Source organism: Xyrauchen texanus, chromosome 42, assembly GCF_025860055.1.
Source record: "Xyrauchen texanus isolate HMW12.3.18 chromosome 42, RBS_HiC_50CHRs, whole genome shotgun sequence".
NCBI classification, from domain to species: domain Eukaryota; kingdom Metazoa; phylum Chordata; class Actinopteri; order Cypriniformes; family Catostomidae; genus Xyrauchen; species Xyrauchen texanus.
In genome coordinates, this window is record NC_068317.1 from 25,989,575 (window position 1) to 26,015,369 (window position 25,795).

Below are 25,795 nucleotides of genomic sequence, written 5' to 3' on the forward strand. Positions count from 1 at the left end.
TCGTCTAATGCTAGTTCAGCCATTTTCATTTGGTCGTCAGTGTGATCAGGTATGTCAGAGTTTCTGTAGCTTTCCACTGTATTACAGACACCAAGAGAGGATATTCTGAATGGTTATATATAGATAATCATGTGGTTTAAATTATGCAAAGGATGGTGACCGATGTGCAGTACATTATTCACGGTTTTCATGAAATCTGTGCGTAAGTGTTATGCAAGTTTTTTCATAATACAAATCTTGGTCCCTTTTTGGTGTAAAACATGTATTCGATTACAGTTTTTCTCAGTCTATTATATACATTTCTCCAAACTAAAATCTGTGCTCTCAAACCAATTCACACAGCTGTAGAAACAGACACTCAAATTTGCAGAACAATTACATTTCACTGCATAACGAAGCAGTTTATTCTTTACTGATAATTTGTTTATTAAAATGAAATACTAATATCAAAGCAATAGATGCGTTCTCTATTAAATTCATAACATGTTCAGCTATAGGCACACGACTCTTCTATTGAATTAACACATTTATCATAAAAATCCACAATAAAGATCTTTTTCCATGTGTTCTCATAAAATGTATCTAACTTTCTCATGTCCCTGCTCTTCCTCTTCCAAAGCCTTTGCTTTGAAATCACTGTAGATCTGCTCACATTAGGCCAAAAAATCTGTGCGTCTTAGAGAGACCATAATTCATAACACGATCAATTAGAGGGACTTGCAGATAATTTGAGCCTTCTTTACTCTAATCTTCCACTCTGATGTCCTCTTTCTGTTTACCATCATTACACCATCTCCATTTGGACTTTCCTGAAGTCTTTCCATGCACACACCTGAAAGAGTTAAGAAAATGTTCCCTTTTCTCATCACTTCTTCCTCATATTTTCTCTTTCTTTACCCACTCTACCACTTCTTCTTCAGCCTCATTGTTTGTTTGTTCTGAATTTTCATATTTTACCCCTTTTATAGACAGTAGAGTCATGATAGCTGCGTGACAAGTTTAGTAAATTGCATTGTATTTGCTGTGTGCATTACTAACACAGCAGATATCAATATGAAGGAATTTGGCAACCTTACATGTGCATTTGAGAATATGACTTTAATATAGTCTAAGTTAATTGTTTGGAAAGCATTTTGAAAGAGATTTGGATCAGAGGAATTTTTAGTAGTGTGGCTGAGTTAATTGTTTTGAGAGCAGTGACTTGAGTTTGGAGATATGCGTAAAATCGATCGAGAAAAGAAATGCTTGCTTAATCTTTAATTGCATAGTCATCTAAAATAAAACAAGAAAATTGTATGAAGAATTTGGCAAATTTTAGGTTTAGAGTAACTACATGTACACATCTTTTATCATGTTAACTCTGAAAATGTTATTGGTATGTCTGCTAACCTGAAATTTTCAACAAGTAGCACATTGAGTCAAAATTAATGAGTGTTAAGTAAAATTTATGAACATTGAAGCTAAATGAATGGTCCCAATGTCTAAATAAATGGTTAACTTTTCATGAACTTTAGAACTACAGAAAATGTTTAATCTGGAAGGAATGTGCACATTCACTCTATAAATTGAAATTTGGCTTGACATATCATCAAGGGAACGAGACTTTTTATCAATACATTTCACTTGCACATTGTGTATTCTTTTACAATACAAATTCTGCTCATTAATTGGGGAATACATTTTGAAAACAGGAAAGAGGAACCATCTGCATTAATTTAAGAGTGGCTGTATGATGTCAGTGGAAGTGCTTAAGTGTGCATAATTCCCAATGGTTTATGAGCAGAGAGCTAACAACCGGCCAAGTCCATTGTGTCCAGAGACTCATTGTGTGTGCACTGCTAAGGCAGTTTAAAATGGTTGATCCAGCTTAATTTGACTTTATTACACAGTGCAAATCCCTGTGATAAAGAGCCAAGCTGGTCACAGACTGTTATTTAGGGCTTATTAGCCAAATGTGGCAGGGTGTTACTGAACTGCATGCTGCGCTTTCGGCCATCCAACCTATGTCCCAATACTTCACTGCATAATTCTATCAACACAAATGCGTTCCAGCACTGTGTTTGCAATTTTCTCAAGAAAAAAAAACATAATGGACAAATTGTAGCCATGCCATAAAGATGGAGGGAGAACAAATATGTTTTCAGATTTCAGTTTGTGACACAAGTTCCAATTAGGGCCAAAATGATTTCAAAGTTCTAAGAGCAGTAACTGTGTGACTATTTTATTTAATGAAATAATATGGTAAACGAAAGAGTACACTTTGCCAGCAGATAATGAAACTGTTAATGATTAAAGCATACATTAATGGATTAGTGTGTAATAGGACAGTAATCATGGATGTTTTGTTTTGTTTGTTTTGTTTTTTGTTTGCAGACACATATGTACACCTTAAATTTAGCCGAGCTGAGTTGACTTGCATATTGCATTTACTTTTGATTTATATGTGATCAAAAGTGGCATTTTTCAAGTTTTACTCTGTAATTAGTTAATCAGTTACCACCAGTTTTATTAATAGTGAAAACACCTTAGAAAGTGTAGTTTTCAATCAGACCTCTGCATTTCTCTCAAAGAAAAAGCTGCTTGAAAACAATCAGTCAGGGTTCAAAAGTGGAAATTCCACTGAAACTGCCCTGCTGTCTGTCACCAAATCGCTGAGACAGCCGAGAGCTGGATCCATATAATTTGTCCTTATTCTGCTGGACCTGTCTGCAGCCTTTGACACAGTCAATCATCAAATACTCCAGTCCACCCTCTATACTCTGGGCATAACAGGAATTGTGATTGGCTGGTTCAAGTCCTATCTCTCAGGTAGGTCTTTCAAGCCAGGAGAGGTGAGGTGTCTAAATCACATCAGCTACTTACTGGGGTACCTTAGGGCTCAGTGCTTGGCCCAATTCTCTTCTCTATACACCGATCAGCCACAACATTATAACCAGCCTAATATTGTGTTGGTCCCCTTCTTGCCACCAAAATAGCACCAACCTGCGTCTCAGAATAGCATTCTGAGATCCTTCTCACTATAATTGTACAGAGCAGTTACCTGAGTTAACTTAGACTTTGCCAGTTAAAACCAGTGTGGGCATTCTCTGTTGACCTTTCTCATCAACAAGGCAGTTCCGTCCACAGAACTTCCACTCACTGGATATTTTTTGTTTTTGTATGTGAAAATCCCAGATCAGCAGTTACAGAAATACTTAAACCTGCCCATCTGGCACCAACAATCATCCATGTGATATCTAATCAGCCAATCATGTGGTAGCAGTACAGTGCATAAAATCATGCAGATATGGGTCAGGAGCTTCAGTTAATGTTTACATCAAACAACAGAATGGGGAGAAAAATTATCTCAATGATTTGGACAGTGGCATGATTGTTGGTGCCAGATAGGCAGGTCTGCGTATTTCTGTAACTGCTTATCTCCTGGTATTTCCAAGCCCAACAGACTCTAGAATTTACTTCAAATGACACCAAAAACAAAAAACATCCAGTGAGTGGCAGAATATTATCTCAGAATGCTATTCTGAAATGCGGGTTGGTGCTGTTTTGGTGGCACAAGGGTGACCTATACAATATTAGGCAGGTGGTTTTAATTCTGTGGCTGATTGGTGTATACACAACATCACTGGTACCCATAATTTAAGCACATGCCGTCTCTTACCACTGCTACGCCAATGACACACAGCTATACTTGTCTTTCCAGCCCGACTACTCCACGGTGACAGGTCGAATCTCGGCCTGTTTGGCAGATATCTCGACCTGGATGAAGCAACACCACCTGCAACTCAACCTAGTGAAGAATTAGCTCCTAGTCTTTCCAGCCAACCCTTCTGTTGAGAACAGCATCACCGTTCAGCTGGGTTAATCTACAACAACACCTTCCAAAACGGTTAGAAATCTAGGGGTAACCATCAACAACACAACAACCAACACACTTTCACCGACTACATCTCAAAAACAGCCAAATCATTTAGATTTGCACTCTACAACATCAGGAAAATAAGACCCCTCTCTGAACATGCCACACAACTCCTTGTTCAATCGCTTGTCTTATCTAGACTGCACTACTGTAATGCTCTATTAGCTGGCCTTCCTGCATGCATAATTAGGCCTCTACAAATGATTCAGAATGCAGCAGCACGTCTGGTCTTCAACGAACCCAAGAGAACGCATGTTACACCCCTCCTTGTCTCTCTACACTGGCTGCCTGTTGCAGCATATATCAAGTTCAAGGCTCTGATGCTGGCATACAAAACAGTCAATGGATCTGCTCCAGCTTACCTACAATCATTCCTGTAGAGCTACATTCCCACGAGAAGCCTGCAGTCTGCATGTATGTGTTATTCTAGTTGCACTATAATCTCTGTCTTGGATAGTATTTGTCTGATGCAATTGAAACTTTGTAATGGAACACTTTTCATACTACTGTCTCTTTAAAATTAATTAAAGTTAATTCACGCAAATTTGCAGAACTGTTACGATTATCTAATCATAATCAGCAAATCATAGTGTTATAAAAGCTCTGTATGTATGAGTTTTTGTCTGTATTTCACTGCTACCCCACTCACATTCACACTACACTTTAGAACATTTATGAGAATGCAATGAGTTCAATGGAGGCAAAAGAGACGATGCCTCACTCTTAAAATGTATCCAGTGGTGTCACTGTTGGACAGTCTTATTTTAGAAATATTTTCCTACTATTTGTTCTGTATTTGATTTATAGTGTAAATTATTTTGTCATCGAAAATGTCCCTCCTCAGAGAAAATATCTGTGGTATGCATTCAAATTTGTATTAGTTATAAAATAGATATATAAATAGAAAGACTGCCCCTCTGTGCTTTAGACAGAAGGCCAGAGTATGTGTTATCTCGTGTGGCTTTATTCATCCTAACGGCGGCCATACACTCCAGTTGCCTGAGGGTACATGCCCACAGCCACCAGTTCAGTGTTGTGTAGGGCCAGCTTTCTCTCCCCCAGGCTAGATTTCACCAACAGTGTCATACACCACAGCAAAACATTACCAGCCAGGAACTTTGCTGCCAAGTCAAATATGCCTCTTTTCCATCACCAATGGAGTGCTCGAGGTTAAGAATTCCTGACCAGAGTGCCAACAGTAAAGCAGAAGTGCTTAACTGAAAATGCATGCCCTTTGGTAGCTGTTTTTACACTGTGAAATGTCTGTTCCAATAATATGTCATATCCTGCAATACTAATATTTTTGACAAAACAAGATATTATTTAGTGTTTCTTCTTCTTCTCCTCTCCTTCTCTTTCACTTGCTCACTGATAGTTTGTGTTACCAGAGATGGGAAGTAACTTACTAGTTCTAAGAAGCAGTGCTGCTAACATAACTGCATTATCAGTAGCTCAGCTGTTTTAAAAATTGTTTTCTTTTATAATAATAAGCTAAATTTTTTTTTTTTTGTCATATTGTAGCATTACAGTCATAGAAATTTATAAATAATTAAATTCTCCTGAACTGTCCTCTCTCTCTCTCTCTCTCTCTCTCTCTCTCTCTCTCTCTCTCTCTCTCTATTTCTCTCTCATACAGCTTTGGTAAGTGTATACAGTTCAAAAAGGTGATCTGAGTCCCCGACTGTGTCAATACAATTAATATGTATATTGCAATCCATACTTTAGATCCATGCATCAAACTATTTGTGCTTTCATAAGATTTCTATCAGCAAGACTTGCAGACTTGAGTGAGATTTATGATGACAATTATTTGATGAATATAAAACAAATATAATGATGTCTCTCTTTGGCCCCGTCTGGCGGTCCGAAGAAGTTGTGCTCGGAACTGTCATATCCTGCCAGAGATTGGAGGCAGGGGCGAGGAGCCTATCCCTGAGCAGGACGGGACTCAACTGGTGGTGGTGGGGTGGTGGAGGTTGCCATGTTAGCACACTGAAACAGCAATGTGATAGATTGTGAACAGATTTATAAAGCAACGGCTTACATGTGATTGGCTGGGAATTACCCAGCTAATGGTGCGATGATGTACAGCTGCTAGTCTTCCCGCTAGAACTAGACTGCACTTACATGTCCAGCATTTCAATAAAAATAGAAGCAGCATGTTTAAATACTGTATGTGCAAACGTAGAGTAGCATTCCTCAGATATTCAGATATTGAATCTTAGCCTGCGGAATTCACTGTTTCTCTCGCGTACACACTGTTTCTCACTTACACGTTTGACACTAGGGCCGGCAAACTATTACGATTTACCTATGAATCACAATCTTCATTCAAATGATGTTAAAATAAAAAATCTACATTTAATTCTAATCACACATAGCACCAATGCTGTAAAGAAGCCATTCGACTCCTCACTCTTAAACAGACAGGGCCGGTTTTTAGCACATTCTATGAAACAATGTAAATACTTGTCAATGGGTCAAATTAGGTATATATGCAATACAATATATGCAATTTTAAGATGTCACATTAAATGTTAGAATAAATGGAATTTGCATATTTTTTAAAAGCTAAAATGTGACAAAAATGATGAAAAACTAATGATATATATATATTTTTTTTATTAATATATTGTATTGGTAGTCCCCTGTATAATAAATACTTTAACACTATACATAAGCAAAATTGACCTTATACCTGAAATATACTCAAATTAATTGGAATCGAAAACTATATCAAATAGTGACACATATGTGTTCACATATCACGATATATTGAATATGACATGTGTATCGCAACATTGTGAGGTGGCTGTGATACCCTGCTCTACTAAACTGCAAACATTTTAAAGCATTCTTGACATGAGGAATACAATTTTCCTTGATCTTTTGACATATAAGCGGTCATTCTACTATAAAAATATACTATACATTTCAGAACATGAAAATGTCATCCTTAATAGAAAAAGAAAATGTATTGCTCCAGAAACAGGCAGTTTGGAATTTGTTAAACATGTGTAACTGAGCGCCCACAGGTGCTCAGTTACACATGGGAAGAGAAGAGAGATGGGCCTGTCATGGGAGATTAATCTACACTTTTAAGGGGACTGTGATGAGGGGGGCTTGGCCGGGCCGTGATGATGCACGCCTGGCGCGGAGTTGACTAATCAGAAGGAGAGAGACAAGGGGAGGCTGGAGACACAAGGTCGAGAGAGAGAGAGAGAGAGAGAGAGAGAGAGAGAGGCACAAAGCTGTGTGTATCTTTGTTTGTTTTGCAGATTATGTTATGTTTGAGTTCATTTTGTTAATAAAGTTTTATGTTGACTGACCAGCTGGTTCCCACCTCCTCCTTGCCCATCTTAAGAACCTTGTTACATTGGTGCTGAAGCCCAGGAGGGAGGAAGAATGCACTATCGGAGAGCCCTCGCCGCTGTTAGAGGGTCACGACGCAGAGGAGATATGGTGTGCTTGTACTGGAGTGGTTCGACAGAAGGCGGAGGAGCTCGCTGCCGTCTGCCAGGAAACAGAGGAGCCGCTGCCATCTGCCAGGGGGAAGGGTAGCTCACTACCATCCGCCTAGAAGCAGAGGAACTGCTGCCATCCGTCAGGGGGTGGGAGTGCTTTCTGCCATCCGCCTGGAGGCGGAGGAACCGCTGTTCACCAGGAGGCTAGGTCCATGCCATCGGCCAGCATCACGGAGGACCGCTACCCAGCTGGCCGAGGACCAGGCGACAGCGTGGCTGGGGACCGACAAGCCACTTTTTCTATCTTTCGCTCCTCTCTCCTTGTTCTGTCTCTCCCGCTTGCTCTTTCTCTCTTCTATCTCCCTCTCCTTGTCTCTCTCAGTTTCTCAGGAGGTGGAAAAGGTGGCCAAAAGGGCAACACCTCCACTCCAGGAAGGGGGGTAGTACGTCAAGCCGGTGGTCTCCCTGGCCTGAATCTGGTGGTGGAGGAGTGTAACGAGGAGGGGGGCATGGCCGGGCCATGATGACACATGCCTGGAGCTTTGTTGACTAATCAGTGGGAGAGAGATAAGTGGGGGCCGGAGACACCAGTTCGAGAGAGCGATAGAGAGAGACGCATGAAGCTGTGTGTGTGTCTTTGTTTGTTTGCAGTTTATGTTATGTTTGAGTTTAGTTTGTTGTAAAAGTTTTACATTGACTGTTCAGCTGGTTCCCGCCTCCTCCTTGCCCATCTTAAGAACCTTGTTACAGCGACTTACAAAGGACACCTTCATGTGCATCTGGATTTAAATGTTTTTCTACATATACATGCAAGTCATGACGAACAAATTTTACTGTTATCATGCTTATCGTGCCACTTGTAAAAGACGCAATGTCAAGTTAGAACAGCTGCACTGTTTCTTGCTGTTTTGAAGGCGTCCTATACCATTTTTGCCATATGTGCAATTTTGAATTGTCAGTCTTTAGTAAACATGCACTAGATAGACGTCTTTGAACATTTTGATGTAGGGGCTGCACGATGTTAGCCAATCATAACAGTGGGAGGTTACATGGAAGTCTTAAAGGGCTAGAAAGCTTAAAACCGAGCATTTCAGATAGAGGTCCAGAGACAGGGTAACTGTTTTGGTGAAAAAAAGAAAACATTATAAGTGGACCTCAGGGATGATAATATATATAAATTTTTTAACGGTATGTCATGACCCCTTTAATTTATCGATTATTATTATTATTATTATTTATTGAATTACTGGTCAAATGACCTATTCAGATTTTAGGATGTCCCCTTAAAACAAATTCCCACAGTTTCTGTGCCACATAAATACTGCTCTGATTGTGAAAATAAATTATATAATGATACCATCAAATAGATATACATAGAGATGTTATATATATATTTAATTTCAAATTTCCATGAATATGGATTGAGTTAAATATAACTTAAATATTCTATTAAATGAATTTAGAATGTTAAATGAATAAATAACTACAGGCTGTTAAGATGATTCAAATGAATCCCGATAACTAAAAATGGGCCATTTCAGTTTATGTGATTTTTATTCATAAATAATAAAAATAAATGTATGCACTTTAACAAAATACCCCTATAAGTAGGTTCAATGTTGTTATCTATATGATGAGGCAGGCGAGGAATGAGGATATGTAAACAAAAATTACAACATAAAAGACAAGACCAAAAACAATAAGGAATATGACAATCTATTTTTTGTTCATAATTTGTTGTGTAGCTGTGGTTTAAATTACTGTCGGTTGTGAGAAGCTTGTAGCTTGGGAAGGTAGAGTTTTAAGCTATTGTTATAACAGTTATATCTATAAATATGACATTGATGAACCAATGATATGTTCATGTATAAGCTGAGAATATATGTAAAGATGCATTAATAAAACTGAGGCTGTGCTTGATAAATTACAGCAGAAAACAGAAATACAGAATAGTTAGCATTGGGGGCTGGGTAAGCTGACAGATGTGAATTAGCTAGCAGAGTGAATGGCTTGAAGTTTGCGACCATCTTGTATTATTCACAGCGAGGATAAAAAGTGCAGGTGGGCAGTGTTAATATTTCAGTGGTATGTAGGAACCTTGAGCATGCTCAGGTATGCTGAAGTAAATAGTGATTTCTGTCAGGAACAGTCCTGTCGAACGTCCACTATGTCCAGTGCCCAATCACTCAAACTTGTGATTTATTTAAGAGCCTGTAGTATTGGGGAGATTAAACACCTTGGGAGTCCCCCATAGTGCCTCACAAAGACACTGCTTACACAAACAACTCAACGGCCAAGAACAGAGATACCCAAGAGTGTTTGCTGATATCCCAACACCTGGAGTCAGAGATGCATGTGGGAAAAGTCCATAGACCACAGAGAATAAGAAAGCAAACATGTTCTGTCTAGATCTGCAACAGAGATCGGGAGAGTGTAAATAAATCAAGTTCTGAGAGATGTACTAACTGCAATATGCCAGCTCAGATATAGCCTGTAGGTAAAATGTACAATGATAAAAATAGCCTTTTTGAGTTTTGCAAACATCAGTCTTACATCACTGAATGACAGTAAAACAATATTATGCCCATACTGGATGATCTCATCAAAAAGATCACACTGAAACTCGACATGAATCAAGAATGTCCATGTACCCTGAAATCAAACCAATTACTGACAAGCGTCATCCCCGTCAGACATTTTTACATCAATTCAAATGTGTTCACCATTTTATGTAGGTCTACTGATACATGGGTTCTGGTCATGCAGAAACCAGGAAGTAATAAAAAAATATTGTAATTGCGATTCAGAGATTTTATTACCCTGATGGTTTGGTTTAGGCTTGGGGTTTGGGTTAAAGGGTAGAGTTAATAAAATATGCATTCCTGTTTACTATGTTATACCACACAACTAAATATACAACTTGCTTTTTGGGCCACTCTGTAGACATTCTACACGGAATCTGGAGCGCATATTCAACAATACTTCTAGCTTCAGCCAGAAATGACAGTGGTTCAAATTTCAGTAAGAACTGAACAATTTACTGTAAGCATAAGAACATTTGACCTTTGACATTTGATCTGTCTGATCTCATTCATATTTGTATGTATTTGTATGTACTGTAATTGTACACAGAGTAATTGTTTTTCTTATGTTTGGATATACACTGACACTTACAATATTAATCTATTGACAGCATATAAAGCATATACACTCACCTAGAACTTTATTAGGAACAGTATGGTCCTAAAAATAGTTCCCAATATGGTCTTCTGCTGTCGTAGCCCATTCGCCTCAAGGTTCGATGTGTTTGCATTCTTAGATGCTAGTCTGCACACTACAAATGTACAGAGTGGTTATCTGAGTTACTGTAGCCTTTCTGTCAGCTCAAACCTGTCTGGCCATTCTCTGTTGACCTTTTTCATCAACAATGTGTTTCTGTCCACAGAACGGCCGCTGACTGTATGTTTTTTGTTTTTGGCACCATTCTGAGTAAACTCTAGAGACTATAGTGTCTGTTGTGCATGAAGATCCAAGGAGATCAGCAGTTATACCAGTCAAACAAGCCTGTCTGGCACCAACAATCATGCCACCAATTTTCCCTATTGTGATGGTTGATGTGAACATTAACTGAAGCTCCTGACCCATATTTGCATGATTTTATGCAGTGCATTGCTGCCACATGATTGGCTGATTAGATAATCAAATGAATAAGTAGGTGTACAGGTGTTCCTAATAAAGTTCTAGGTGAGTGTACATTTTACTGTATAAAAAACCGGGACTGATCTGAAATTCTGGAATTGACATTGCCGGAACCTTTGGGAGGGTATGACCGCAGGTTAACGAGTTCAGTATTTAGACACAATCTTATAGTATAACTCTCATTAATAATTAAATGATTTAGAAATGATCTCTTAATATTATTGGAAAATTTGTGTATAAATGAATTCCAGATGGAACTAACTAAAGTCATTTTTGTATGGCTGAATGCTATTATTGTCAAAGCTAGACAATATGTTTAGGGTATTTTACATTATAGTATCTTTTCAAATGTTTAAAAAAGTATGTGTATTACAGTGAAACTACATTTTACATTTGAATACCTCCAAATACTAATGGGATCCTAAATGTCCAGGAAGTCCGTCCGTCCATCCATCCATCCATCCATCCATCCATCCATCCATCCATCCATCCATCACACTGCACTGGAATTTGGGTTTTAAAAGCCACATTTCATCAATTCTTCAATTTTATTTTATTTTAACTTCGTGCATCAATACCAAAATCAATATGTGCAATTACATAGAGAGAGCTTAGCAATTACATCTCCTGTTAACGCACCAAGATGGATGTATTTTTTCGCATTTCACTCAAAGTCTGAAGCTGGCTGCTTATGAAAGACAGCTTTCTCTGTTTAGAGAGTGGGCCCAGTTCTGCATTCAGACCGCTATAAGGGGCAGCCTCATAAGACCCCTCTCATCTTCGATCCGCACAAGAGAGATGTGTTCTTTGCTGAGCGATCTGAGGGTCACCAATTTTATTTATTAGACCTTCAAGGTCAGGCTTGGGAGGCAACTTCAATGAGTTCAATTTCAGTGTCCTCTGGAGAGCAGTTTGGCGTTCACTGGTCTGGTATACTGTATTAGTTGTGTATGATGCCAGACATAGCGAGAGACATGCAAGTCTTTTACTTTTTGTTTTTTCCCAAAGTATTGTGTTTAATTCAGCTATTGCATCATTATAAAGCTTTTTTTTTCAAAAGCTATAATAAAGTTTGGTCATCAGGCACGTTTTCCAGTGTTATAATTTGGTTCACAAATGTTAATGCATTTAGTACTTGAAACCTTGTAAACATAAGCCTAATCATGCCTTATGACAGCTATCCCTAATTAATTGTTTCCCCTTGAATGCCTTGATGTTTTCCCAAGGTATGTGAGGGGAATATGAATAGACCATATCCTAATACAGACCAGGGGAGAAAATAAAGAAATCTAAGTTCCTCTCAATAGGAGATTCAGTGTCAGATGTGTCTTGTAAAGCCCCCTCTGGTTATATTCAATGTCAATTTAGAAGTAGATTTTGATTTCTGATCACGAAAAGAGCCAGCAACAAACCATATTTTCATAGTCTTTTTTTCCTCTCAGCTCCATCTGGCTTTTGTCTACTTATTAGCAACTGCCTGTTAATTGGTGATGTTCTGATAGTGTCCAGTATGAAAACAGTGGGATACAAGCCTTTGGAGTTAAAAATAGATGCCCAGATTTCACCTCATGCTGGCAAATCGTAGACTGAACAAAATGATCTGATGCTTAATTGGTACCTCACAATGCTTCTCTTCTGGGTTTTCCTTTTTTTTTCTTTACATCTTGGTTTCTGGCTTTAACCCATTTTATTTACTGTAGTAGAATAGAATAGAATAGAATAGAATAGAATAGAATAGAATCATGCCCTTTAAAACATGATTTAGTAGCTTCTGGCTTATTTAGAATTTTGAACTTTAATGTGGAACTCTGGTGGTGTGTTCGAATGCAAAACGTATAGCTTTGAACCAGCACCTGTTTTGGGATGAGAATAGAATATGTCTATAAACATTCTTTACAGGGAATGATTAGCTTTGTACCAATATTTAAGGACAGTATGTTTTGCCGGCTTGACTGTGTAAGGCTGTATTCGGATGTAAAACTTATTGGATGAAAACATAACTTGTAATTTATGAGGTATGTGTGTGTGTGTGTGTGTGTGTGTGTGGGTGGGTGGTTTACATGGACATTTTTTTAGGTTACAATCTGGTAGTTACAAGGGAATTATGCTATAAATGTGGTTTATGATGACATTTCTAGTGTCCCCATAATTCAAAACAAAACAAGTTACAACAACAACTTACATTTATATAGCACTTTTCTCAAACTCAAAGTGCTTTACATAGTATAGGGGGAATCTCCTCAACCACCACCACCAGTGTGCAGCATCCACCTGGATGATGCGACGGGAGCCATAGTGCGCCAGAACGCACACCACACACCAGCTATTGGTGGTGGAGAGGAGATGGTAGAGTGATGTAGCCAATTCAGGGATGGAGATTATTAGGAGGCCATGATAGATAAGGGCCAATGGGGGAATTTGGCCAGGACACCAGGGTTAAACCCCTACTCTTTACGAGAAAGTGCCCTAGGGATTTTTAATAACCCCAGAGAGTCAGGGCCTCGGTTTAACATCCCATCCGAAAGACGGTACTTTTTTACAGTATAGTGTCTCCGTCACTATACTGGGGCATTAGGACCCACACAGACCATAGGGTGAGCACCCCCTGCTGGCCTCCCTAATACCTCTTTCAGCAGCAACCTTGGTTTTCCCCAGGAGGTCTCCCATCCAGGTACTGGCCAGGCTCAACCCTGCTTAGCTTTAGTGGGCAACGAGGCAATAGCTGCAGGGTGATATGGCAGCGGAACATACTAGAGAATGTTTTTTTTGAAAATGTAAAAAAGTTTTTTGTAAGAGTTAGGTTTAGGGGTAAAGTTGTGGGATAGACTATATATAGTACAGTATAAACATAATTATGTCTATGGAGAGTCCTCATAAGGACAGCTGCACCAGAATGTGTGTGTGTGTGTGTGTGTGTGTGGGCATGTTTATGTGGTTTACAAGGACAATTTTTTAAGGTTACAAACTGGTAATTGCAAGGGTATTATACTATAAATGTGGTTTATAAGGACATTTCTAGTTTCCCCATAATTTAGCTTAAAAAACATATTAAACAATGTTTTATTGAAAATGTATAAATGCAGAAAGTTTTCTGTGAGGGTTAGGTTTAGGGGATAGAATCTATAGTTTGAACAGTATAAAAATAATTATGAATGTGGAAAGTCCTCATAATGATAGGTAGAACAACATGTGTGTGTGTGTGTGCGTGTGTGTGTGTGTGTGCGTGCGTGCGTGCGTGCGTGCGTGTGTGTGTGTGGTATAGTATAGTATGGAAAAAAGTAAGTTGGACATTTCAAAATAAAAACTGTGGTTATGTGCTTAGATGATGGCAGAATTTTCAGTTTAGAGCAAATTAACTGTGGAAGGTGCAACTTGATTGGATTGACAAACGCAAACATTTGCTCAATTTATGTCACAGCATTTTTTTTTATTTTGCTATTTTTGCACCAGGATGTTTGTGTGTGTATGCGTGTGTGCTTGTGTGTGTGTGTGTGTGTGTGTGTGTGTGTGTGTGTGCATTTTAAAAAAGTTGTAAACTTCTGTTGTTACCTTAAAGGGATATTTCACCTAAAAATGAAAATTCTCTCATCATTTACTCAATCCCAGATATATAACTTTCTTTCTTCTGCAAAAAACAAATAAAGATAAAAGAATATTTTAAAAGAATACTTCAGCTCTGTTGGTCCTAACAATGCAAGTGAATGGTGACCAGAACTTTGAAGCTCCAAAAGGCAGTATAAAAGTAATCCAGAGGAATACAGTGGTTAAATCCATTCTGAAGCGATATGATAGGTGTGGGTGAGAAACAGATGCATATTTAAGTCCTTTTTTACTGTAAATCTACATATTCCCTTTTACTTCCACATTCTACTGTTGAAGTTACATTCAAATTCAGCCATCTACTGAATGTAGATTGATAATAAAAATTGATCTTTTCTCACCCACACATCATATCACTTCTGAATATATTGATTTAACTACTGGCGTCTTATAGATTACTTTTATAGCTCCTTTATTTGTCATTTTTGGACCTCCTGAGTTCTGATAAGCATTCCATTTCATTGTATGGATCAACAGAGCTAAGATATTCTACTAAAAATCTTTGTTTGTGTTCTGCTTAATAAATAAAGTCATACGCATCTGGGAATGAATGTGTGTGAGTAAATGATGAGAGAATTCAATTTTTTGTGTGGACCATCCATTTAAGGACCTATTTCTACCTGATCAGATTGTGGATGCAATCAATGTTCAGTACAGAGATGGGTAGTAATGTGCTACATTTACTCCGTTACATTTACTTGAGTAACTTTTTGAGAAAATGTTTACTTTTTGAGTAGGTTTAAAAGTGGGTACTTTTTACTCTCAAGCAAGTAAATTTCGAATGAACTTTTTTTACTTTTAAATCTTTTCAATGTGTGACATTACTGTCGTTAGATTACTGGGTTTAATTCATTTGTAATTTATTGAGAGATTATTGAATGGGACTTTTACGAGAGTGGAAGTTCACAGCTTCGCGCGATGAGATGCTCTCATGGACTGTCACTCAATCACAGCTGCAGCATCAAGCTCTTCAAACAAAGTGAAGCTTTTTGCTCCGCACAGTGAAAAAAATAATAGTTTCATCATTCAATGCCTTCATTTAACACCAAGACAAACTGATATTTCAAGATTAAAGTCACAGCTCCAACTTAAGGCAGCACGCTGAGGTAAGTTTTGGCTCTAATTCTCTTTTCTGTGCAATGAGATTTTCAGGGCGATTCTGTAACTGGGCTCTTATGACATCAGTTTTAAAGTGTACATTTTTAAATCAGTGCAGCAATATATCAGTGTGCTTTGTCCTGCGTGGCATAAGCAGTGTTTATGCATTTACAACTGTGCCCTTGCAGGGGTACTGGAAACTATCACTGCTACTTCAGGCAGATTAACATGTAAACATCCAAGTTAAGTGAAAATCACTGCCATTCGCCTGATCGACAACTGGAGCGCGAACAGACAGCATTTCTGCGCGTGCACAGCAAGGTGCGCGGGGCGCGTGCGCGTGAGATGTGCGTGCGTGAGGTAATCGTGGCGACGAGAGTGGCTGTGGCCGCTATCGTTCACTCATTCACTATTTCCTATATAGTGAATGGAAGTTAGTGCACTATATCTCAGCAGTAAGTGAACGAAATGAGTGAATTCAGACGTGAGTGTCGGATCTCTGGTGCTGGTGCAGAAACAAAGTCACATATGAAATTTTAAAATACTTGTGCCTTATTAGTTATTCTTATTAAATAATATATTAATACAATAAATCTTCATTCTGTTTGTCATTTTTGTTAATATAAAGATTAAACACATTTGATCAAATAAAGAGTACATTTTAAAATGTATCTGTATGTTTTGTCTCTCTACATGTTGATATGTTATTTTAATCAAGTAATGATTTGTCAAAAAGTAATTTACTACATTCAGCATGAAACAAAACAATGCAGGAGTGAAGGAAGCAGTAAACTCTCAGCTGGTCATCTTCCCCGTGGTGGATTTTGGAAAATTAACCGTTGTCGAGTGTACATGTAAACTTGAAATTGAAGCATTGTGGGTAAGAACAAAAACAAAAGTGAACAAAAGTAGGGAACGAGTGGCTCAGTCAGAATTCAGACACTCCTACAAAATAGCGGACACTGAGTTTGTGCCCTACGTAGGCTGCATACTCTGCATTTAGAGAGCGGCGGTACTGCTGTAATCCATAAGACTCAAGTGGTTAAAACAGTATCTTCAGAAGTGAATGTGTGGATGAGAAACAGATCACTTTCACATTCTTCTTCTTGTGTTTTTGGTGATTCACATTCTTCTCTGCATATCGCCCCCTGCTTTATAGCAAACAATGACAAATATTGATCTGTTTCTCAACCACACCTTTCATATCACTTCTGAAGACATGGATTTAATCAATGGAGTCTTATGGATTACTTTTATGCTGCCTTTATGTGCTTTTTGAAGCTTCATAGTTCTGGCCTACAGAGCTGAAATATTCTTCTAAAAATCTGAATTTGTGTTCTGCAGAAGAAAGAAAGTCATACACATCTGGGATGGCATGAGGGTGAGTAAATGATGATATAATTTTCATTTTTGGTTAAACTCTAACTCTTTGAGTTACTCTTACTCAATTAATTATTTATGTTGGTACTTTTACTTCTACTTGAGTAATTATTTTTTGAAGTAATTGTACTTTTACTTGAGTACAGTTTTTGGCTACTCTACCCACCTCTGGTTCAGTAAAACACAGATTTAGACAAACTGCTGTTGTCTAATTTGCACCTCTCTTCGAGGGTAAAATATCAAGGCACTTCCTCATTGATCTTACAGGAATCGATACTCAACCAGAGCATCACATATTAATTTCTCAGAAGGGTTTATTTTTGAATGGGCCAGTGTGACAGTGGGCAGATTGGCAGGTGGTGCTGCCTGCAGGCCTGACACTGATGGAAAGCCGCAGACGATGGTCAGGCAGGTGACAGGTTTAGTCCTGCTGTCAGCACTTAAGATTTCCCTTAGGCACACACACTCCGACAGCAGCTGCCAAGAAAAGCGAAACATACAAAAACACACACACATTTTGAAAAACTCTTGTATGAGTGTGATAGGAGATTTCACGAAATTTAACACTTCTTTCGTTTTAACACATTTCTAGGTTCACCTCTTGAGGCAACTTACTGTAATGTGTTTACATCTGTTGCATTGCTCAGTTTCAACTGTTTATTGAGGTATTGCCTCATGCATGTTTAATAATATTCTGCAACTCTCGTAAAGTTCGGTGAATAGTACATTTAGCCTGAGCCATGGCTGAGAAGTTAGTTCATGTGTTCCAATCTGGAGACATGGGTTCTAATCGGACCGGCATCGTGTCCTGATCCCATTGGTCCTCAGAACTTCCCTATTTTTTTCCCCCTCATAAATATCCTGTTTCACTCTGAGATATGTCACAGTATTGAAGTAAAATAGGTTTTGACTGCTGCTTCGTGAAAGCCAAAATATCTACAATATATATTTATGGTGTGGATAAAACAGACAGACTGAGGTTAAAGTTAATGCTTTTTTACTGACTACTAGACAGGCTGCTACCTCAGATGTTAACATGTTCGCTGTTTAAGATAGAATTCGGATTCGCACCTCCAGGATGCCACTGCTACTGAATCAAACCACCAATACGCTGCAGTGAGTGCAACTTCCCCGTCTAGTTTCATCCTTTCAGGAGACTTATGTCCTCACCCTTAACTGATCCAACCAAACAAGATTCAGCAGCCGGATTGGAAACAGCACGAGCCGCCCTGGAAAAATCAGCTTGAGCTGTGTTATCAAATGTTTTCAGGACATCCTTCATTGTCCAAAGTGATTTGGTTTCCCGCTGTTGCACTCATGCTTGAACAACCAGTGTCTTCCCTTTGCAAGCCCACCATCTCTCTGCACTGAAATTATCTCAGTCTTGCCAGACATGTTTCAGGACCACTGAGCAAAGTCTCTGCCTTCTTTGCCAGTCCATCCCATTCCAATCAGCTCAGAGTCTGTGCTTTAGATGGGCAAACAGTGATGTGCAATTTTAATTAAAACAAGATCAGGTGCCGATGTCTGTGTAAACACATGCATTTTTATTTTTCAATCATTTCAAAATGTGTTCAAACTTTCAGAGGATGTGGATTGTGTGTGTTTTATCGTAGCGAGGGCTCAGAACTACCAAAAAGAGATAAGAGGAGAGGAACACACAGAGAGACAGGGGGAACAAGACGGAAAGACTTTTGCAGAACAGGGAAGTTTAGGGAATATTATGAAACAATGTATTTCAGACGATGTACAGGTACTGTATGTAATGCCATATACAGGAAGTGTGCTGGGCACATCACAAGTCATACATATTTTGCCCTCAGCTTTGGAGGAGTAAATGCAGTTTCTTCCACTTCATATTACATTTGACACTAAAGTAAATCAAAGTGTATAAAGCAAAGCATAAAAGTACTCTGCAGGTAGCCTTGTCTGATACTTTGTAAAAGACTTTTCATACTTGAAACTACCTTCAAAGCATTTTACTGAATACAAAGCATGCCACATTTAATTTGGTTCTTATTCTCATATCTTATTAGTCATCATAAAACCTGGTTCATGACCCATTTTACTTCCATAATGTGATGTGTTTTAGAATTAAACAGGATATTCAATGAGAAAAAAGATTTTCTTTTTTTTTGGTCATGAAAAGTAACCACGCTTCACTTGAAAGTCCATTGTGTCCATGATTGCAAGTTACTTTAAAAATAATTTCATGTCTGTAACAGTAATTTTCACAATCAGTTTATTTATAGGCCTATTCAGGATCACTGTCTAATTATTAATTTCCTGTCGAAAAAATTTTTGTAACTCCCATTTAAAAGATAAACAATGTGCAACGTTTTAATTGGATTCTTTTTATTCCAGGAGTTCAACTTGGGGACAGTGATGAAAAAAGGCCAGAACATCTATCTCCATAGATAAAGCAGAAGAAATCATAAAACACACTGGATTAAAGAGGAATGGCCTGTTGTCAGTGAGTACCCTTTAGTGGCCAGGAAGAGTGACGGCCGAGGGTGAGGCAGTGCTATTTTATTAAGGTTAAAAGCAGATCATGCTATCCGTCATGGTGGAAAATGCGGTTTGGCTCAGACGGAGCCCTGGTGTTGTGTCAGTATGGCTACAGCTGGGCACAGTCAGTCTAAACAGCTGTCCAGGAACAACTGCCAAACGGCAGACATCTGAAACTCGACTGTTAATTAAATGAGAATTCATGAAGCTTAATTCACTTATTTGTGTAGGCCAGCGTGTAGTATTTAGCTTAAATACTGTATTGTGACAAACAACTGGTGCTGGTACATTTAGTCTTAGTTACATATAGCTCTAGATCAGGACCTTGTGATATATTATAGGCATTATTTGATCTATCTTTGTAAGCAAAAAACAGAGACACTTTGCCTCTCTTTGCTCTTTGCTTCCCATTTCCAGTTAAATACATAAACTTAAAAGCACTGACCAGCAGTCTTGAAGTTCTTCCATAATCTTTTCATACTGTCATTAAAATTAAATCCTCTTTTCCCAGCTATCACATGATGGACCACAGTTGTGTAATTTATTCATAAATGTTGGTAATTTCATGGTTTGCTAATTTGCAATGTGACTCATAGGCCCGTTTAATTACTATTAAATTACCAGTTCACAATATACTGTAGTCTTTATGTTCTTCTAATGTGTTCTGATGCTAAAACCTCTTTAAAGGAATGTTTTTGGATTCAACAGTTAAGTTGACAGTCAAAGGGATTGTTCACCCAAAAATGAAAATTCCCTCATTATTTACTCACCCTCATTATATCCCAGGTGTGTACTTTCTTCACCAGAACACATTTGATAAAAAACTGAAAAATATCTTAGCTCAGTAGGTCCTAAAAATTTAATTTAATGGTGATTTCTCTTTTGAAGCATAAATTTCAACAGTAAAGGCACCAGCTGTTAATTTAATGTCTTCTAAAGTAACACGATCGCATTTGGTGTGAAAAAGATACACATTTAAGTACTTTTTTAACTCTAAATTAAAGTAGTCTTGGTACCAAAATTTCAGCAGTCAGTACTGACACCAGTGAAATTTAACTTTTTTGATACCAATTTTGTTACCCACAAATGTATGATAACATTATAATGTGCTATTTAACACACCAGATTACTTATTTAATAATTATTTAATAATTATTTTAATAATTAATAATTGAATAATTATGATTATTTTCCAGAGCTTTCCAGAACTTTTTTTAAAGTTTAATTTAATTTCATCATCAAACTGGTGTCTAATTAATTAATTCTTAAAACTTCTAACAAGTGAAAATAGAACTTTTCAATTTGACTTTTCAACTTTTATTCAACATTAAAATGTGCTTGTGATATTTTTATTAATTATTACAGTGAATATTAAATTTTACTATACAGTTTTCATATATTTTTATTCAATTTCAGGCATATGTTTTATGTTCAGACATATAAGCTTTTCCAGATAAACAGTTTGCGGGAACTGTGTGATCACTGAAGACTTTTAAATCATGTCTGAAATGTAATCGCTTTACACTGGCCTTTGAGTCTGACAAATATAATTTAGGACACAGTTTTGAAGTGTTTGTATTTTGTGTTTTAGATTACTGGTGTTTGTGTATGTGGTAATTTTGAACTGTGAAGCACTTTGGTCAACTCTGTTGTTTTAAATTCAGTATAAATAAAATTGAGCTGAGATTAAGAGATTATGAGATTGAGCCACTCTGTCATCTCATACAACGTGAATGATTATCAATGTCTGTTATTAGTTTATAGTGGATAAGATTTATTTAAAGTATGCAGCTCGTCCACAGTAATATTGTAGCCTTCAGCGGTTTAATAAATCACAATGGGACAGGTTATGATATAAATTTGATTAATTGTCCATTTCAGTGAACAAGGAGTAACAGAGCACATGTTCAAAATAAGCATGTGAGCATTTTAAAGATGTTGTGTGTCAGTCATACTGGGTGCTGGTATCGGATTGATTCAGTGCTCTGTACTGCAGAAAAACTGGTATCGTTACATCTTTTTGTTTTAGTATCGACTTGGTTCCAAAGTACCAGTACTTTAGACAACACCAATTTAAGTCATGCAGCAGCAGTACACGTGTGTGACGTAGTCACATTGGTATTTGAAACACATGAGAACTGAGGCACATGAGTCACAACCGGAAGAGAATTGCTGTTTACAAGTGAGAAGGAGGAACGCTGTACAGTGTTGATTTTGGTTTAGATCTGTTATTATCTGTTTCTTTACTCACAATAGTGCATTTGTGTGCTTATTCTGGATGTCTCAAACGAGTGGAGAATGTGAGATTATATCGGCATCATGGCAAAGCGAACACATCATACGAGAGACCACTTGGATTCCAGCCTCTCTTGAAGCTTTTCAGAAGCGATGTTTAAAGATGGTTTACAAGGGATGCGGTGAGCAGCAGCCTTTTCTTGCGATCTTGCCACTTCTCGATTGTTCAGGCATTTTCCATTCAAATGAGAAGCGGTGCAAAACGTGCCAGTAGAAGTATAATATTACTCACTACTGCTTCAGCTCAGATACTGTGTCTATGATGCGATTTCTGTAAATATTGTATTTGTGTTCATGTACGTGATTGCACTTAAATAAAATGTCACTTAGTTTTTCATAAAATGTTTTATAGCTATACATTTTGTAATAAGCTATTTTTTTTATATTAATGCGAAATTATAATATCAAGGCTAAACAATATATTGTAAATATTGGTGGCATGACTTCTTGCTACCTGTCTCCACATTTGATGCGTTCTGCATTTTCTTTAATAGCTAAAGAAACAGACTGCGTGTTCCTTCATATATTTCTATTGGCAAACTGGTTTAGTATAAATAACATCACATCAAATAAAAATGGGAGGGCTACAAATTAACATTAAAAATCCACAAAACACTGCCAACAACCCACCTGGAAAATTGTATTTTCTATTTATCTCAAATTGATGTTTCAGACACCGGTTGCAGAAAATAAAACTAGACGGTCCAAACAAAAGCTTTACGTGTTTCCATATTATTTATTTTAACCTGGTACATTGACTCGTCCAATCACAGCTTTCCATGAGGTTGTTTTCCTCTGTCTCTATAAATGCTCAAATAAATGTTATATAGCTCAATAAATTCAGCAATAGTGAGTTTATTCATCTCCATGTTGTTTTTGACTACATACAATTTAAATGCTGTTTGATTGATTGTGAATAAATTCAGCTCTGATTTGTGAATGACAAACGGCAGCCGCGGAGAGATAAAATATTTTTGTCTTACAAACTTTAAGCAGTCGTGCACAACAAAGTGGCAGGATTATCATGAACGAGCTTGTAAATCGGCACCACTTCAACTGCTGCCTCTCTTTTGCCACCTGTGTCATGACAAAGTGATCTTATCGCTTTAGATGGCATTAATTTAACCGCTGGAGTTGTATCATTGACATTTATGCAGACTGTCTGTGATTTTTGGAGCATTCACTTGCATTTTAAGGAAATACTGAGCAAAGGCATGTATTTTTTTACTTTTTTCAAATGTGTTCTGGTGAAGAACATGATATACACACTTGGGATATCATGATGTTTAGTAAATAATGAGAAAATTTGTATACATTTTAAACATATTTGGTGAACTGTTCCTTTAAGCTCAATTGACAGCATGTGTGGCATGATTACCACAAACAATAATTTTGACTCCCCCTGCCTGTTACAGTGAGGCACTTACAATGGGGGTGAAAGGGTCTTGTCCACAAACGCTAAAATATACACACAAAAAATATGGTCACAAGACATAAACAATAGACATTATTTTAAATATATATATATATATATAATTAAATTATTTTAGTATAAAAAAAATCTCTTACCGTATATGTGTTACGTATATCCAAATACAACTTTGTCTCATGACAAAGAAACCTTATAATCTCCATATTGGTAATAACTCTATTATTTTTTAATCCCCTGATGCTGTTTTGGGTCATGTGTCACTTTTTTTAATGCTACCATTTTTGTTTTTTTTACTCTCTGTAAAATATATTAGTAACTTATGGTAACTCTGTATTTAATACAGTTTAAATGGTTTAAAAGCAACAAAAAACTTAAACAAATAGTAATTTTATAAGACTCACAAACTTAATTTTATATGTGAAAATTTTACTTTGTTCTACAAAGCAGATCTGGCCATTTATGGAGAGTGTAGTTTATTTCAAAACCAGCGCTCCTTGTCTCTGCAAAGTGCATATGTTCAAGCACTACAGCTCCCACAATGCATCTGCTAGTTTCTTGCAGTACATTTCTTACACGCATAGCAAACTTTGCTGAAAAAAAGTCCCAACACAGTGGCAAGAAAATAAAATTAGACAGGAGCTCAGAGGACTACATGTACTTTGACAGCTACTCTGATGTTACTATTCATGAGGAGATGATTGCAGACACTGTGCACACTAACAAGTACCAAATGGACATTTATAAAATCAGTAAGTCCATACTGGGGAAAGTGGTGCTGGATGTGGGAGGCGGTGTGTTGAAGTCTGTTCCCCCTGTGTTTCCCCGGTTAGTGTTCCCAGTAGTGTCAGAAAACATTAAACATAGGGGGAACAGAATTCGACACAACCCCCTATGTTTACCCGGTTAGTGTTCCCAGTAGCGTCAGAAAACATTAAACATAGGGGGAACAGAATTCGACACAACCTCCTATGTTTCCCCGGTTAGTGTTCCCAGTAGCGTCATAAAACATTAAACATTGGGGGAACAGACTTCGACACAACCCCCTATGTTTCCCCGGTTAGTGTTCCCAGTAGCGTCATAAAACATTAAACATTGGGGGAACAGACTTCGACACAACCCCCTATGTTTCCCCGGTTAGTGTTCCGCGTATTGCCGATAAATATTAAACATAGAGGGTAACAGACTTCGATAGTGGCGTTATACTGTAAATTAAACATAGCAGGAATGGAGTGTTCCCCTATTTTTTATGTTTAACGGCACTAAGGGAAACACTGACCATAGGGGGAACAGACTTCGACACAACACCAGCACGGCGTCCTCAGGTTATTCTGTGCCCAAGTCAGTACCAGGAAGGTTTTTGCCATAGAGGTGAGCTTGATCGCCGATCAGGCTGTACGAATCGTCAAACTGAATCAGCTGGAGGACCGTATCAATGTCATTAAAGGCACACTAGAGGCGATCGAACTGCCCGTGCAGGTGGACGTGGTTGTCAGCGAGTGGATGGGCTATGTGCTGCTTCATGAATCAATGCTGAATTCTGTGATGTTTGCCCAGGATAAGTGGCTCAAAACCGGTGGCCTTGTATTACTATGCAAAGTGGATCTCTACATCACTCCCATAACCGACCTGGTAGTACAGGGCAGATTACATTTTTGGAGCATTGTTAAAGGACAATATGACATGGACATAATACTGCATGTATTATGGGAGTGTATGTATTATATACTGCATGACCATCTTTGCCAGAAAGTGCATCATGAACAAAGACATCACAGTGAATCCGTTCACGGTGGAGGACGAGCTCTCCCATCCGTGCAAGTTTGCGGAGCTGGATTTGCACACAGTCACACTCGAGCAGCTCAAAGATGTGCAGGGTGTGTTCAGCTGCGAGTGTTTTGGGTCATCTTCCATCCATGCATTGTGTCTGTGGATCACAGTCACGTTCCCGGCAGAGGAGAAGGCCCTTGTGCTCTCCACATCTCCCTTAAAACCTGAGATGCACTGGAAACAACCAGTACTATATCTAGATGATGCTGTGGATGTGATGTAGGACACAAAAGTTGAAGGGGAGATCAGTTTGTACCACTCTGAAGAAAAATCGAGACACTTCTGTATCTGGTTGGACTATGTGATAGGGATATGGATATACTGAAAAAGCACTCTAAAACCTTTTCTATTCCAGATCAGCATTTCGAATTTTAACAGACATTAGGCCATTCTTTATTTTCAGCTATTTTCCCCACCACTCAATTTTTGCACAAAACAACACTTTTCACCATGAATGGTACCGTGGAACTTTAAATGTTTAGTGTCTGAAAAAAAGTTTTAACTTTGGACAACACGTATACAAATAAACTGTGCTTAAACAGATCTGTATTTTTGCCTTTCTCGACTACAGGTTCA

The 25,795-nt window shown here is 38.0% G+C and overlaps 1 pseudogene; it reads left to right on the plus strand.

Moving 5' to 3' along the window:
* The window catches only part of LOC127635025 (protein arginine N-methyltransferase 6-like), a 98,091-nt pseudogene extending 72,497 nt beyond the window's left edge, over positions 1-25,594 (plus strand).
* The last annotated feature ends 201 nt before the right edge of the window (positions 25,595-25,795 follow it).